General features: G+C 42.4%; 1 pseudogene; it reads left to right on the forward strand.

The window, feature by feature from the left end:
* Positions 1-9,957: 9,957 nt before the first annotated feature.
* On the forward strand, positions 9,958-10,737 carry LOC144230769 (small ribosomal subunit protein uS5 pseudogene; annotated as a pseudogene).
* The last annotated feature ends 3,419 nt before the right edge of the window (positions 10,738-14,156 follow it).

The raw sequence follows: 14,156 nt of genomic DNA on the forward strand, positions 1-14,156 counted from the left end.
GTGTGTGTCTGTGTACACTCTCCTAGGAGATTGAAATACACTGTATCTAATACCTTCTTAGGATGATTTAAAACACTGATGGAATTTTGTAAAAAGCTACTCCAGCCTTCAACAAACATTTGAGTCTTCAACATCTTATAAAAGTTCAAAACCAAATGGATCTTTTGGTTTGATTCCAAAATCCCCACTCAGTATATGTGGAAATATGTTTTCTCATATCTGACTACACCAGGCTGTTTTGTCCCTCCTCCTCTTTGGCGGTGCAGCCTGACCGGCCAGATTCTGGAGACAACTGTCAGGACTCAGTCCCCAGATCTAGCACTTTTTCACGAATGACCTCAGGACAAGCAACATACCCTTTCTCTGTCCTCCATTTCCCCCTTTGTAAAGAGGGAATAACAGTAAGCCATCGATTAGTGTTCGATGCAAGTGCTACTTTTATTGTTGTCATTTATAGAATGATCTAAAAATGAGTTTTAGGGGCATTGGGGTGACTCAGTCGGTTCGGCTCAGGTCATGATCTTACAGTTCGTGGGTGTGCAGACAGCTCAGAGCCTGGAGCCTGGAGCCTGCCTCAGATTCTGTGTGTGTCTCTCTCTCTGCCCCTCCCCCTGCTCGTACTCTGTCTCTCTGTCTCTCAAAAATAAATAAACATTAGGGGCACCTGAGTGGCTCAGTCGGTTAAGTGTCAGACTCTTGGTTTTGGCTCAGGTTCTTCATCTCATGTGAGTTCAAGGCCCACATCACACTGTGCGGACAGTGTGGAGCCTGCTTGGGATTCTCCCTCTACACTTCCCCACTCAACGCTGCCTCTGTCTCTCTCAAAATAAATAAGCTTTAAAAATCTTTAAATAAAATAAATAAACATTACAAAAATAAAAATAAATGAATAAAAATGAGTTTTAGGACAGCTTACCTAAAAGGCAAAGTGTGGTGCTCACTTTGTGGTGAGCTCACATGTGATGCTCATGATTTTAAAAGGTACCATTGCATAGATTTGTCTACCTAGCTGCTTCTTGTGGTTCCATGTGGTCTTGGTGGAGTTATTAATTATGGCCTCCATTTTCCCCACCACAAGGGTGGGCACATGCCATGGATTGGGCCAATCCCTTCCTTTCCTGGACTTCCCTGAATATTGTGCTAAGGATGCAGGTGAGAATGGGGAGCCTCTCTTCCATTGCATTATGTATTGTAAGAATGTAGCCCTGGGACTTACCAGCCACATCCTCTCTCCATTTCTGGTACAGAAGAGAATGCTTCCATCAGACGAGTGGCAGATAGTCCAGAGAGATGCAGACAGAACAAATCTCTCCCTGCCTAAACAATCTAACACAGTTACATGAGCCGTTACATTTACCCCTTTCCTTCCTTCTTTCCTTCCTTCCTTCCTTCCTTCCTTTCTTCCTTCCTTCCTTCCTTCTCTTTCTTTTAATTTTTTTAATGTTTTATTTATTTTTGAGAGAGGGACAGAACATGAGTGAGGGAGGGGCAGAAAGAGAGGGAGACACACAGTCGGAAGCAGGCTCCAAGCTCTGAGCTGTCAGCACAGAGCCTGATGCGAGGCTCAAACTCACAAGCCGTGAGATCATGACCTGAGCCAAAGTCAGATAGTTAACCAACTGAACCACCTAGGCACCCCGACATTTGCCCTTTTAGTAAAACTAGTTTGAATGGGGCATCTATCATTCACACACACACACACACACACACACACACACACAAGTCCTGGATTTTCCAGCATAATTCCAATTTCAAACGTTCTGTTTTATTATTTCCACAATTAATACTACTAATAATAACAGTTATCATGTAGATCATTTTGTATGTGCCAGGCAATGTTCTAAGCATTTTACATGTTGTAACTGAGTCAAAGCTCCCCACTGTGCTGCAAAGCAAGTGATACAAAGGATTAATTAATTGGTACAAGATCATGTAGATACAAAGTGAAGATAGGATTCTGATCAAGACAATCTGAATCCAGAGTCCACTCTTTCTATACCTAACCACATGTCAAATGGTCACTGGTCATGCTTGCTGGTAGGAAGTAAGCCCTCCGTAGTGTGCACTAAGAAGGACATAGGAAGTGGTCCACATAGCACATGTGTACTAATTTGAAAATGGGGAAGAGGGAAGAGAAAATGAGCCAATCATATTCCTGTATCTACTAAACAGAAAGCATAACAGAAAATTATAGTAATCAAAGATTCTCTGATTTTGGTGAATTTTTTAGATATTCTTCTCCCAAATTCCATTTATTCCCCATGCCATTTTATGTTCTCTAACCCTCCTTTAACTTTAGAGAAGTCTGATACAATTTTCGTTCATCTCTGGGTTTTTTTTTTCCTTAAGTTTATTTATTTGTTTGTTTGTTTTGTTTAGAGAGGGAGAAAGAGGATCCCAAGCATGCTGTCAGTGTAGAGCCTGGCACGGGGCTCGATCCCACGACTGTGAGATCATGACTAGAGCTGAAATCAAAAGTGGGACACTTAACCCACTGAGCCACCCAGGCACCCCCATCTCTGGGATTCTTGAAACATTTGATACCTCTATTATTTTACCTCCCTTTTACTCAGGATCCAACTGAAATCTGGCTTAAGCGCTACCCCCATCCTCCCTTGGAGATTGCCCTGGATAAAGTTGCCAAGAACTTCCTACTTGCTACGTCCATTGAGCAGGTATTAGTAATATGTGACCTAACAGATACTTCCGGGGGGTTTTACAGTGTTTGCCTATCCTTCCTTGAAACCGTCTCCCGTCATATTTGGGCCATCACCTCTCCTCATTCTCTTTTTCCATTCTGACTATGCTTTTAATCTCTTTGTAGCATTCTTTCCCTTTTACCATTAAGTATTGAAAATCCAGTTCAACTTTCGAAATGCTGGGCAATTGTTACATTTTCCGGAAGTCCTCCCTGTCACCCATCCCCACAGAATTCATCAAACCTTCATCTGACCTGGATCTGTGCTTTGCCTGGGCTTGTTGCCTTTGTGCTGCTTTGTTATTTATTGCTACTTGTATCTCTTTCCTTTTGGGTTGAAAATTCCCACAAGGAAGGCCCTTTGTTGTTGTTGTTTCATATCTCTGTATGCCGGGTGCTTAGCAAATTTTCACCACACAGAGTAGGTTCCCTGTAAATGTTTCTGAAAAAATAAATCAGCTCATTTGGTTTCCGATTGCAGAATGTTTGCCTATTGTGACTCAACTTGATCTTTCTTCTACAAATAAGAGTGATATGATCGTAAAGATAGTAAGTTACGATTACGATTAATCATAAAGATTAAGTTATTCACATAAATCGAAGGACAGGTGGATACCCAGTAGTGAGCGTCTGATATCTAGTATGTCTGAACATCTATTCTCCTGTTAAGTAAATCACTGGTGGTGTGTGTGTGCTTGTGTGTTCACGAGGAACATGGCATTTTTGGATCAAAATGCCTGATTCTGTCACTTAGCCCAGTGATCTTGGGCAAGTTATATAGCTAATCTGCAGCTTGAAATTTTTTTAAGTGTTAATAAAAATCTCTGCCCTGCCTAGCTTGTGGAGATGCAATGTAGATCAGATGGAAGAAATAGAAACATGCTTTAAAAACTGTTTTAGGAGGTTAAATTGGTTGTGCGAAAATATGAACACACCCAGGTTATGTCAGGGAGTGAACAGTTTATTGGAAAGATACCGGAGAAATTTTTAACAAGAGAGTAGAAGGAGGAATCTCAGCCACAAGTTTCGACCAACCCGGAAAGCAGGAAGTGACACAGTCCCTGACTGGGTCACACAGGAATAATGGGAACCCAAGTATAGCTGAACTGGACGGTACACTGGTATACTGGTTCTACAGTATAGAAACTGTAATGCGGTTTCAAAACCAGAAGTTTCTTCAAGGTCCAGCACAGATAAAGCATCCGCCGCCCCAATAACAAGAGCTTGCTGATCTTTCCCGAGTGTTCTGCAATTGACATAATGTATTTTCTCTTTGCCTTTGCTTCTCTCAGAACGACTTTCTGCCTTTGCTCCTACCAACTAACTGACCCCCTAAATCTATAGATCAAACACCAGACAGATTCTTGCTAAGACCTGATGGCAAAGCTTTTGCTCCAGTTTCCTTCATAAGAAGCCTGCTGGCCAATAGCAGGCTGTTCTTGAGTTAGAACCACTCCCCTGGACCAGTTAGTAGTGGCCATGGTGACAGAGCCAAGAGGAACAAGCACATCTACTTATTTCCATACCGAAGACTCTTGCTTTAGATTAACCACAGTAGGATGCCACTAGGCTAAAGGGAGAAAGGGAGGAAGGATTGTTAAAGAAGCCCAGGGTCTAGACCTACCTGGTGGAAGCCTGCTTAGCTGTAGCTGAAATAAAGAAGGAAATGGCTGATGCCCAAGATGCCACACAAAGCAGGTGGAAGAGGGTTTGATGAGAAAAGGCCTGGCTTCATTTTCTCGGTGCTCCCTAAACTCCTCCTATTAGCCACACACACCAGGAAGCCAGCCAGTCCTGCCTGTGATAGAAGATCAGAGAAGGCAAGAAATGCATCTGAGGCAAACAGGCTCACGACCAGTTCTTTATCTTATTAGCTGAGTCAAATCGTCAGTCTACTTGGGGATGGCCAAGAGAGTCAGCACTGTTAATAATGTAGGCCGCGTACATTGGAATGAACAGAACTGGTTTTGAATCTTAGCTCTGTTATTTACTCTGTTTTATTTGGGGTGAGTTACTTAACCTTTAGAAACGTCAGTGCCTTATTTTGTAAGATGCTGCTGATCATACCAATCTTCTAGGATTGTAAAGATTCAACATAATGAACATAAAACTTTCAACACAATGTCTAGACATGAGGAATGTTTTACTGATACAGTAATGAGGGTGGCGGTGGTAGTTGTGCTGGTGGTTGTCACCCCCTGCCCCTGCCAATCTGGGTTTCATTTTTGCATCTCCAACAGCCTGGCTTAGCAGGTTTTTCCAAGCTACTTAAAAATACAAGCATCACTGAGCCTCCGAGTAAGCTTATCAATATCAAGGCTACCTGAGGTTAAAAAGTCTGAATTGATAAAATGCCATGGAAGTTTATGCATCTTATCAAAGAAATTATGAGGTGCTAGGGGCACCTGGGTGGCTCAGTTGGTTAAGTGTCCAACTTCAGCTCAGGTCATGATCATGTGGTCTGTGAGCTTGAGCCCCACGTTGAGCTCTGTGCTGACAGCTCAGAGCCTGGAGCCTGTTTCAGATTCTGTGTCTCCCTCCTCTCTCTGCCCCTCCCCAGCTCATACTCTTTCTCTCTCTGTCTCTCAAAAATGAATAAGTATTTTTTAAAACTTTAAAGAAAGAAACTATGAGGCACTTTGCACATACAGATACACCTCATTTTATTGTGTTTTGTTTTATTGAACTTCAAAGATATTGTGTTTTTTACAAACCAAAGGTTTGTGGCCACTGTACATCGAGCAAGTCTGTTGGTGACATTTTCCCAACAGTGTTTGTTCTCTTCACGTCTCTGTGTCATGTTTTGATAATTCTTGAAATATTTCCAATTTTTCATTATTGTTATACTTGTTAAGGTGACCTGTGATCTTTGAGGTTACTATAATAATTGTTTTGGGGTGCCATTAACTATGCCCATATAAGATGGCCAACCTAATCAATAAATATTGTTGTGTGTTCTGACTGTTCCACCAGCCACCTCCCCCCACCATCTCTCTTCACCTTCTCAGGCCTTCTTCTTCCCTGAGATATAACAATATTGAAATTAGTTCAATTAAAAACCCTGCAATGGCAAGTGTCCAAGTGAGAGAAAGAGTCACACGTCTCTCACTTTAAATCAAGAGCTAGAAATGATTAAGTTTAGTGAGGAAGGCATGTTGAAAGCCCAGATAGGCTAAAAGCCAGGCCACATGAGCCAAACAGTTAGCCAAGTTGTGAATGCAAGGGAAAAGTTCTTGAAGGAAATCAAAAACGTTACTGTAGTGAACACAAAAACGATAAGAAAGCAAAACAGCCTGTTGCTGATATGGAGAAAGTTTTAGTGGTCTGGATAGAAGATCAAACCAGCCACAACATTCCCTTAAGCCAAAGCCTAATCCAGAGAAAAGCCCTAACTCTCTTCAGCTTTATGAAGGCTGAGAGAAGTGAGAAACCTGGAAAAGAAAAGCTTGAAGCCAGCAGAGAATTGTGAGGTTTAAGGAGAGAGGCCACCTTCATAATAGCAGAGAGTAAATCAACAAGTGCAAATGTAGAAGCTCCAGCACGTTCTCCAGAAGATCGACCTATGATGATTAAGGAAGGTGCTACAATAAACAAAAGAATGATTCTAAGAAAATACATTTATATTCCTATATTCTAAGAAATTCTTGGGGCACCTGGGTGGCTCAATCAGTTGAGTGTCTGACTTCGACTTAGGTCATGATCTTGCGGTTCATGAGTTCGAGCTCCACATCAAGCATGCTGCTGTCAGCACAGAGCCTGCTTGAGATCCTCTGTCCCCCTCTGTCTGCCCCTCCCCTGCTTGCACTCTCTCAAAAATAAATAAGCATTTAGAAGAATAAATTCTTTTTTTTTTTAATTTTTTTTTAATGCTTTATTTATGTCTAGTAGAGAGAGAGAGAGAGAGACAGTGTGAGCAGGGGAGGGTCAGAGAGAGAGAGTCACAGACTCCGAAACAGGCTCCAGGCTCCGAGCTGGCAGTCAGCACAGAGCCTGATGCGGGGATCGAACCCACGAACCGCGAGATCGTGACCTAAGCGAAAGTCGGACACTTAACCGACTAAGCCACCCAGGCGCCCCTAGAAGAATAAATTCTTATATTATATTCTAAGAAAATACCATGTAGGATAAGGCAATGTCTGGCTTCAAACTTCAAAGGACAGGCTGACTCTTGTTAGTGCTAATGCAGCTGGTGACTTTAACTTCAAGCCAATGCTCATTTAGCATTCTGGAAATCCTACAGCCCTTAAGAATTGTGTGAAATCTACTTTTCCTGTGCTCTAGAAATGAAATAATAAAGACTGGATGCCAGCACATCTGTTTACAGCATGGTTTACTGAATATTTTAAACCCACTGTTGAGAACTACTGTTCAAGAAAACAGATTTCTTTCAAAATATTACTGCTCATTTGAAGACCCCCATTGAGTTTTAGTGGAGATTAAAATTGTTTTCATGACTTCTAATATCCACCCTGTAGCCCATGGATCAAGGAGTAATTTCAACTTATTAAAAAAAATTTTTTTAATATTTGTTTACTTTTGAGGGAGAGAGAGTGTGTGTGTATAAGCAGGGGTGGGGCAGAGAGAGGGAGACACAGAATCCAAAGCAGAATCCAGGCTCCAGCTGTAAGCACAGAGCCCAATGCGGGGCTCGAACCCACAAACCGTGAGATCATAAACCTGAGCAGAAGTCGGATGCTTAACTGACTGAGCCACTCAGGTGCCCCTTGCCTTTCAAGTCTTCTTACTTAAATACATTTCATAAGGCTAGAGCTTCTTCCATGGAGAGTGATTCCTCTGATAGATCTGGACAAAGTCAGTTGAAAGTCTTCTGGAAAAGATTCACCATTCTAGATGCCATTAAGAATATTTGTGATTCAGGGGCACCTGTGTGGCTCAGTCAGTTAAGCATCTGACTCTGTTTTTTTTTATTTTTTATTTACTTTTTTTTTATTTCTAGGAGAGAGAGAGAGACAGCATGAGCAGGGGAGGGTCAGAGAGAGAGGGAGTCACAGACTGAAACAGGCTCCAGGCTCTGAGCTGGCAGTCAGCACAGAGCCCGACGCGGGGCTCGAACCCACGAACCGCGAGATCATGACCTAAGCGAAAGTCGGACGCTTAACCGACTAAGCCACCCAGGCGCCCCTTAAACATCTGACTTGATTTCAGCTCAGGTCATGATCTCATAGTTCATAGTTTCAAGCCCCACATCAGGCTTTGTACTGGCAATGTTGAGCCTGCTTGGGATTCTCTCTCTCTGCCCCTCCCCTTCTCACAGACTCTCTCTCTTTCTCTCTCTTTCTTTCGCTCTCTCTCTCAAAATAAATAAATAAATAAATAAATAAACTTGGAAAAAAAAAGAATATTTGCAATTCATGGGAAGAGGTCAAAATATCATCGTTAGCAGAAATTTGGAAGTAGTTGATTATACCTCTTGGATAACATTGAGCGATTCACAACTTCAGTGGAGGAAGTAACTGCAGATGTGGTGAAAATAGCAAGAGAACTAGAATGCGATATGGAACCTGAAGATGGGTCTCAATTGCTGGAATCTCATGAGGAAATTTGAACTGGTGAGAAGTTGCTTCTTACAGATGAACAAGGAAAGTGGTTTCTTGAGTTGGAATCTACTCCCGGTGACAATGCCATGAAGATTGTTGACATGACAACAAAGGAGTTGGAATATGACATAAACTTAGTTGATAAGGCAACAAGAGTTGACAGGATCGGAGGATCCTGATTTTAAAGGAAGTTCTATGCTATCAAACTGCATCAGATGCTACAGAGAAGTTTTTCATGAAAGAAAGAGTCAATCAATGCAGCAACCTTCATTGTTGTCTTATTTGAAGAAATTACCACTTCTGCCCCAGTCTTCAGCAACCACCACCCTGATCAGTCAGCAGTCATCAGCATTGAGGCGAGACCCTCCACCAGCCGAAAGATTATGACTCTCTGAAAGCTCAGATAATGGTTAGCATTTTTAAACAACAAAGTATTTTTTAGACTAAAATTTATTTATTTTATTTCATTTATTTATTTATTCTGAGAGAGAGAGAAGAGAGAGAGTGTGTGTGTGTATGTGTGTGTGTGTGTGTGTGTGTGTGAGCGGGGAAAAGGGCAAGGGGCAGCGGGAGAGAGAAAGAGAACTTTGAGCAGGTTCCACACTCAGTACAAAGCGCAACGTGGGGCTTAATCCCACAACTTTGGGATCATGACCAATCCCAAATCAAGAGTCAGATGTTCAACTGACTGAGTCACCCAGGTGCCCCAATATTAATGTTTACAAAAATTTTTAGTGTTTATTTATTTACTTTTTTGAGAGAGAGAGAGAGAGCACAAGCAGTGAAGGGACAGAGAGAGGAAAGGAGACAGAGAATCCAAAGCAGGCTCAGGCTCTGAGCTGTCAGCACAGAGCCCAATGCAGGGCTCCAACTCACAAACCCTGAGATCATGACCTGAGCTGATGTTGGACACTTAACTGACTGAGCCACCCAGGTGCCCCATCATTTTAAAAGGTTTCATTTACTTCATCAATATGGAAGACAATGGAGGGCACTGTTAACACACTTAAAATCCAGAGAAGGGCAGGGCAGGAAACCCCCAACCCCGTTCCTGAGGTGAGGTGAAGGATCAGTGCCATGTCTCTAACCTCAGCCAGGCTCTGCCATTAGGCTGAGATCGCCTAGAGATAAGACAGCCTTGGTCTCATTCCCAACGGGAGGCAGACTTGCCTGCTCACAAGTGAGAAAGTGCTAAAGTGCACTGGGGACTGCTTCCTGTAAGATACTGTATTTTTTAGGGGCGCCTGGGTGGCTTAGTCTGTTAAGCATCCGACTTTCGCTTAGGTCATGATCTAGCCGTTGGTGGGTTCAAGCCCCGCGTCGGGCTCTGTGCTGACTGCCATCTCAGAGCCTGGAGCCTGTTTCAGTCTGTGACTCCTCTCTCTCTGACCCTCCCCTGCTCATGCTGTCTCTCTCTCTCCTAGAAATAAATTAAAAAAAAAAAAAAGTTTACTGTATTTTTTAGTTAAGGTATTTACATTTTTTAAAAAAGACATAATGCCATTGCACAATGCTAATGCACTGGGAAACAAAAAACTTCATTCACCTCACTTTATTATGATATTTGCTTTATTGTGGTGATCTGCAACCCAATCTGCAATATCTCTGGGTATGACTGTATAAAATGCTTGCTTGGGTACACAGCAACAATCGTACCACAATCTTAGCCAGGTAAGAAAGAAAACTCTGAGAAAACAACAAATGGCAGTTGATGGAGGTGCTGTGGGAGGGCCCTTGAATGGAAGGCCAGGAAGCTTCCTCAGAGACCAGGAGCTCCAGGAGGCAAAGCCAAAAACAAGGAGTGGATCTCTGTCTCCAAGCTGGGCTGCCTGGTCAAAGACAGGAAAACCAAGTCCCCAGAGGAGGTCTATCTCTTCTCTTCGCCCATCACGGAATCTGAGATCATTTTGTTTTCCCTCACCATTGATGAAGGAAAGTTTTGAAGACTCTGCCTGTGCAAAAGTAGGCACATGCTGGCCAGCTGACCAGGTTTCAGGCATTTGTGGCCATCAGGGGTTACAAAGGACAGGTCAGTCTGAGTGTTTAGTGCTCCAAGGAGTAGCCACTGCCATCCAATGGGGCCATGATCCAGGCCAATCTCTCCATCGTCCCTGAGCTCTGAAGCTACTAGGGGAACAATATCAGCCAAGCCCATGCTGCCCCTCACAAGGTGACCGGCTGCTATATCTCTGCACAGGTGTACCTCATCGTCACCCCCAGAGGCATTGTCCCAGCCCCTGTGCCCAAGAAGCTACTGACGATGGCCAGTATTGATGACTGTTACACCTCGGCCAAGGCTGCACTGTCACACAGGCAACTTTTGATGCCAGGTCCAAGACTTGCAGCTGTCTCACCCCTGACCTCTGTGAAAGACACTGTGAAAGACACTGTGTTCACCAAGTTTCCCTATCAGAAATTTACTGACATCTTCTAGAGGCCCACACCAGGCTCCAGCTGTGGCTACCACATAGTTTTATATGAGAAAAATAAAGTGAGTCAAAGCCTGTATGAAAGAAAGAAGGAAAGAAAAAGAGAGAGAGAAGATGGTGGGGGGGAGGGTAGAGAGGAAGGAAGGAAGGAAGGTAGGAGGGAAGAAAGAAGGAAAAATAAGGGACTGGGATCTTTGGAATTACAAATAAATATGAGCAGACCAAGCAAGCATTCTTCAGGGAATTATATGCCTGTGATTTTGAACCAGTGATTCATTTATAGCAATAGGCAGGAAGTTAGTGGATGGTCTAATAGGAAGAGTTTTGATGATTTAACCAAATTTTGGAAAAGCACTCACACTTCTTTGTCATTATCTGGAGTTCCAAATTCAAAAGATTGTAGGGTTTTTGTTTTTTTGTTTTTAATGTTTATTTATTTTTGAGAGGGGTGAGACAGAGCACGAGTAGGGGAGGAACAGAGAGAGAGGGAGACACAGAATCCAAAGCAGGATTCAGGCTCTGAGCTGTCAGCACAGGGACAGATGTGGGGCTTGAACTCACAAACCATGACATCACAATCTGAGCTGAAGTTGGACACTTGACTGACAGAGCCACCCAGGCGCCCTGTGTTTGTTTGTTTTAAAGTAAATTCTATGCCCAACATAGATCTTGAACTCATGATCCCAAGATCAAGAGTCACATGCTCCACTGATTGAGCCAACCAGGTGGCCCCTCTGCCTGAAACATTTTGCTCTCTCTCTTTGCCTCGCTCATTTCTACTCATCCTATAGCCTTCAGTTTCAATGTCATTTTATTGAGGAAACCTCTGTTCATCCTAGACTCAGTCAATTTTTTACTGTTAAACATGCCATGTACTTTGGCCTTCACACTTGTGGTTGCTTAATTATTTATAAGTATTCTATCTTCCCTGCTAAACTGTAAGCTCTGAGGGAAGAGATTCTGTCATGTTCACTGCTGTATTACCACAGCGCAATGACTGGGACCTAACCAGTTATCAGATATTTATTGTGATTGTGATAAAGTGGGTGCAAATTAATTTCATTATGTGACTTTTATATCATTAGTTGAGAACATCTGGGGCTTGATTAAATTTGCAGAAACAAGGTTATAAGTCTCTGCAGAAGATGAACACTTCAATTGTGGTCGTTGAAATATTTTTGCAAAAATTAAAAAAAAAGAATCCCTTTTCCATGTAATTTTAGCAAAGAGGGCTTTGATTGCCTGAAATGAAATGCTTGATTAGGAAGATTCTTGTTAGCAGAAGGAATTCAAGAAAAAAATTAAAAGCATTTTTCATCCCTAAAAATTTTAGCCAGGAGAGATTTATACAGAGACGTTCTCCTTGAGAAATGTGCACAATAGTAGTTTTTAATGTAGGCAGCAGGCATTCTTGGCAGAATGAGTGAAAAAAAGAAACAAATCAAAATCTTGAGAGGAGTGCTTATTATTTGGGTATAATCAATGCACTGAGTAACAGAAAGGAACATGTAATTTAGGACACCTTCACTTAAGTTTAAGTGCAATGGATACAGATAGACTCTTAAGTTTTGAAACTCTAATGACTGGAGTTACAAAAATCAGTGCCCCCCCCCAAAAAAAAACCCCAAAACAAAAAAACCCTGAACATGGATAACTTCCATTAAACTGAGTAAAGGGAAACTATATGACAAATGGGAAAATTGATTATTTGGGTTTTTTTAATGTTTGTTTATTTATTTATTTTGAAAGAGAGAGAGCACATGACTGAGTAGGGGAAGGACAGAGAGAGAGAGAGAGAATCCCAAGCATGCTCCATGCTGTCAGCACAGAGCCCAGTTTGGGGCTTGAGCCCACAAACCGTGAGATCATGACTTGAGCCGAAATCCAGAGTCACACACTTAACTGACTGACTCAGGCGCCCTGAAAATATATTATTTCTGCAATCCCTTGATTTCTGTAAGCTTCCTTTATATGTTAAGCCTTCTCAGAAAAGGGAATTTTCTGGAGGACCTTTCAGTGGATCACAGTTTTGATGTTAAGGAAGGAAGTTGAGGGAAGCTAGATAGCCAGAACCACAGGTAAAGTCAGTCCTGAAATGACCTTTTAGGGTACCCACTGCATTGCCAGTGAACGCTGAGTACCACTCCAGAGATTGCTGCTATTGGGCCACCAGACTGGATATACCCATGCAAATGGAATGAATTCTGCTTATTCTTCATGACTCAGTCCAGATTCAAAGTCCCAAGTAACACCATCCAGTCTACCAGGCTTAGGTCACTTTCCTTCTTCCTAGGATTACTGTAGGGGTGGGGCAGGGGGTGGGATGTGGAAGGCAGAAGGCAACTATCTGGACCTTCTGGCCCCTGTAGTGGGAGAAGAGTCCTGCCACCCACGAAATTCCCAAATGGCCCAAATAGTGTAAGGAGGGGAGCGCAAGAACTGGGCAGCCGTAAAATTATAAATAACTCATTATGTATTTCCATCTTTCAGAAATACAAGGAGACGTAGGAGAATCTTGCCCTACCCAACAACTAGGATTGCATCATTTCTACAGACGTAGGCAGAGGTTTACTAAATTACCAATCACTTGATTTAAACATACCCATATATTCGTGCACACGCACACACACACGCACAAGTTGGTCCATGGATTTTTCTTCTAATTTGCCATTCTTATTGAGAAAGCAAAACAGTTTTCTTTGTTCCAGGTTAAAAAAAGGAAACAGTCACATGTTTCATTAAACTGCAACCATAATGTAGCCATTTACCTCAAAAGATAAACAGGACAATAATGTGTTTGATGAAGAAATGACAATTGAGAAAAGACAAATTCGGCCATGTAGAGAGCCATGAAGTTCCACTTAAGAACCCTTCTTTTTTCCTTTTTCCCCAAGTAATCTCTCTGCCTAATGTGGGGTTCAAACTCAGGACCCTAAGATCAACAGTCATATGCTCTACCAACTAAGCCAGCCAGGTGCTCTAAGGATCTAAAAGATGCTCCTTTAGTGCCTCCTATTTAAAGAGGGGGGCTGGATTGGGGTATTGTTCTCCTGTTTCCATGGGTTACTGAATGCTCCTTTTATTTTACCTGATATTTGCAAATCAAGAGCATTAGGAAAATCTGCCCACCTCTGAACTCAGTTTCACATTTAGTCTAGTATAGTCATCTGTTTATATGACAATTAGTCATACAGATTACTTATAAATATTATGTCTGTGCTATTGTTGTTTTAGAAACGAATTCCTTGGAAGGCAAGAGCTCAGTCTGTTTAGTTAATTGTGTTTAACTCCAAACATAGGTCATTATGCGTAAGGTTTTTAATACTGCTGTTAAAAATAATAAAAATAGGGGCGCCTGGGTGGCTTAGTCGGTTAAGCATCCGACTTTCGCTTAGGTCGTGATCTCGCGGTTCGTGGGTTCGAGCCCCGCGTCGGGCTCTGTGCTGACTGCCAGCTCAGAGCCTGGAGCCT

The sequence above is a fragment of the Crocuta crocuta genome, unplaced genomic scaffold (genome assembly GCF_008692635.1).
Source record: "Crocuta crocuta isolate KB4526 unplaced genomic scaffold, BGI_CrCroc_1.0 scaffold3, whole genome shotgun sequence".
Lineage (NCBI taxonomy): Eukaryota > Metazoa > Chordata > Mammalia > Carnivora > Hyaenidae > Crocuta > Crocuta crocuta.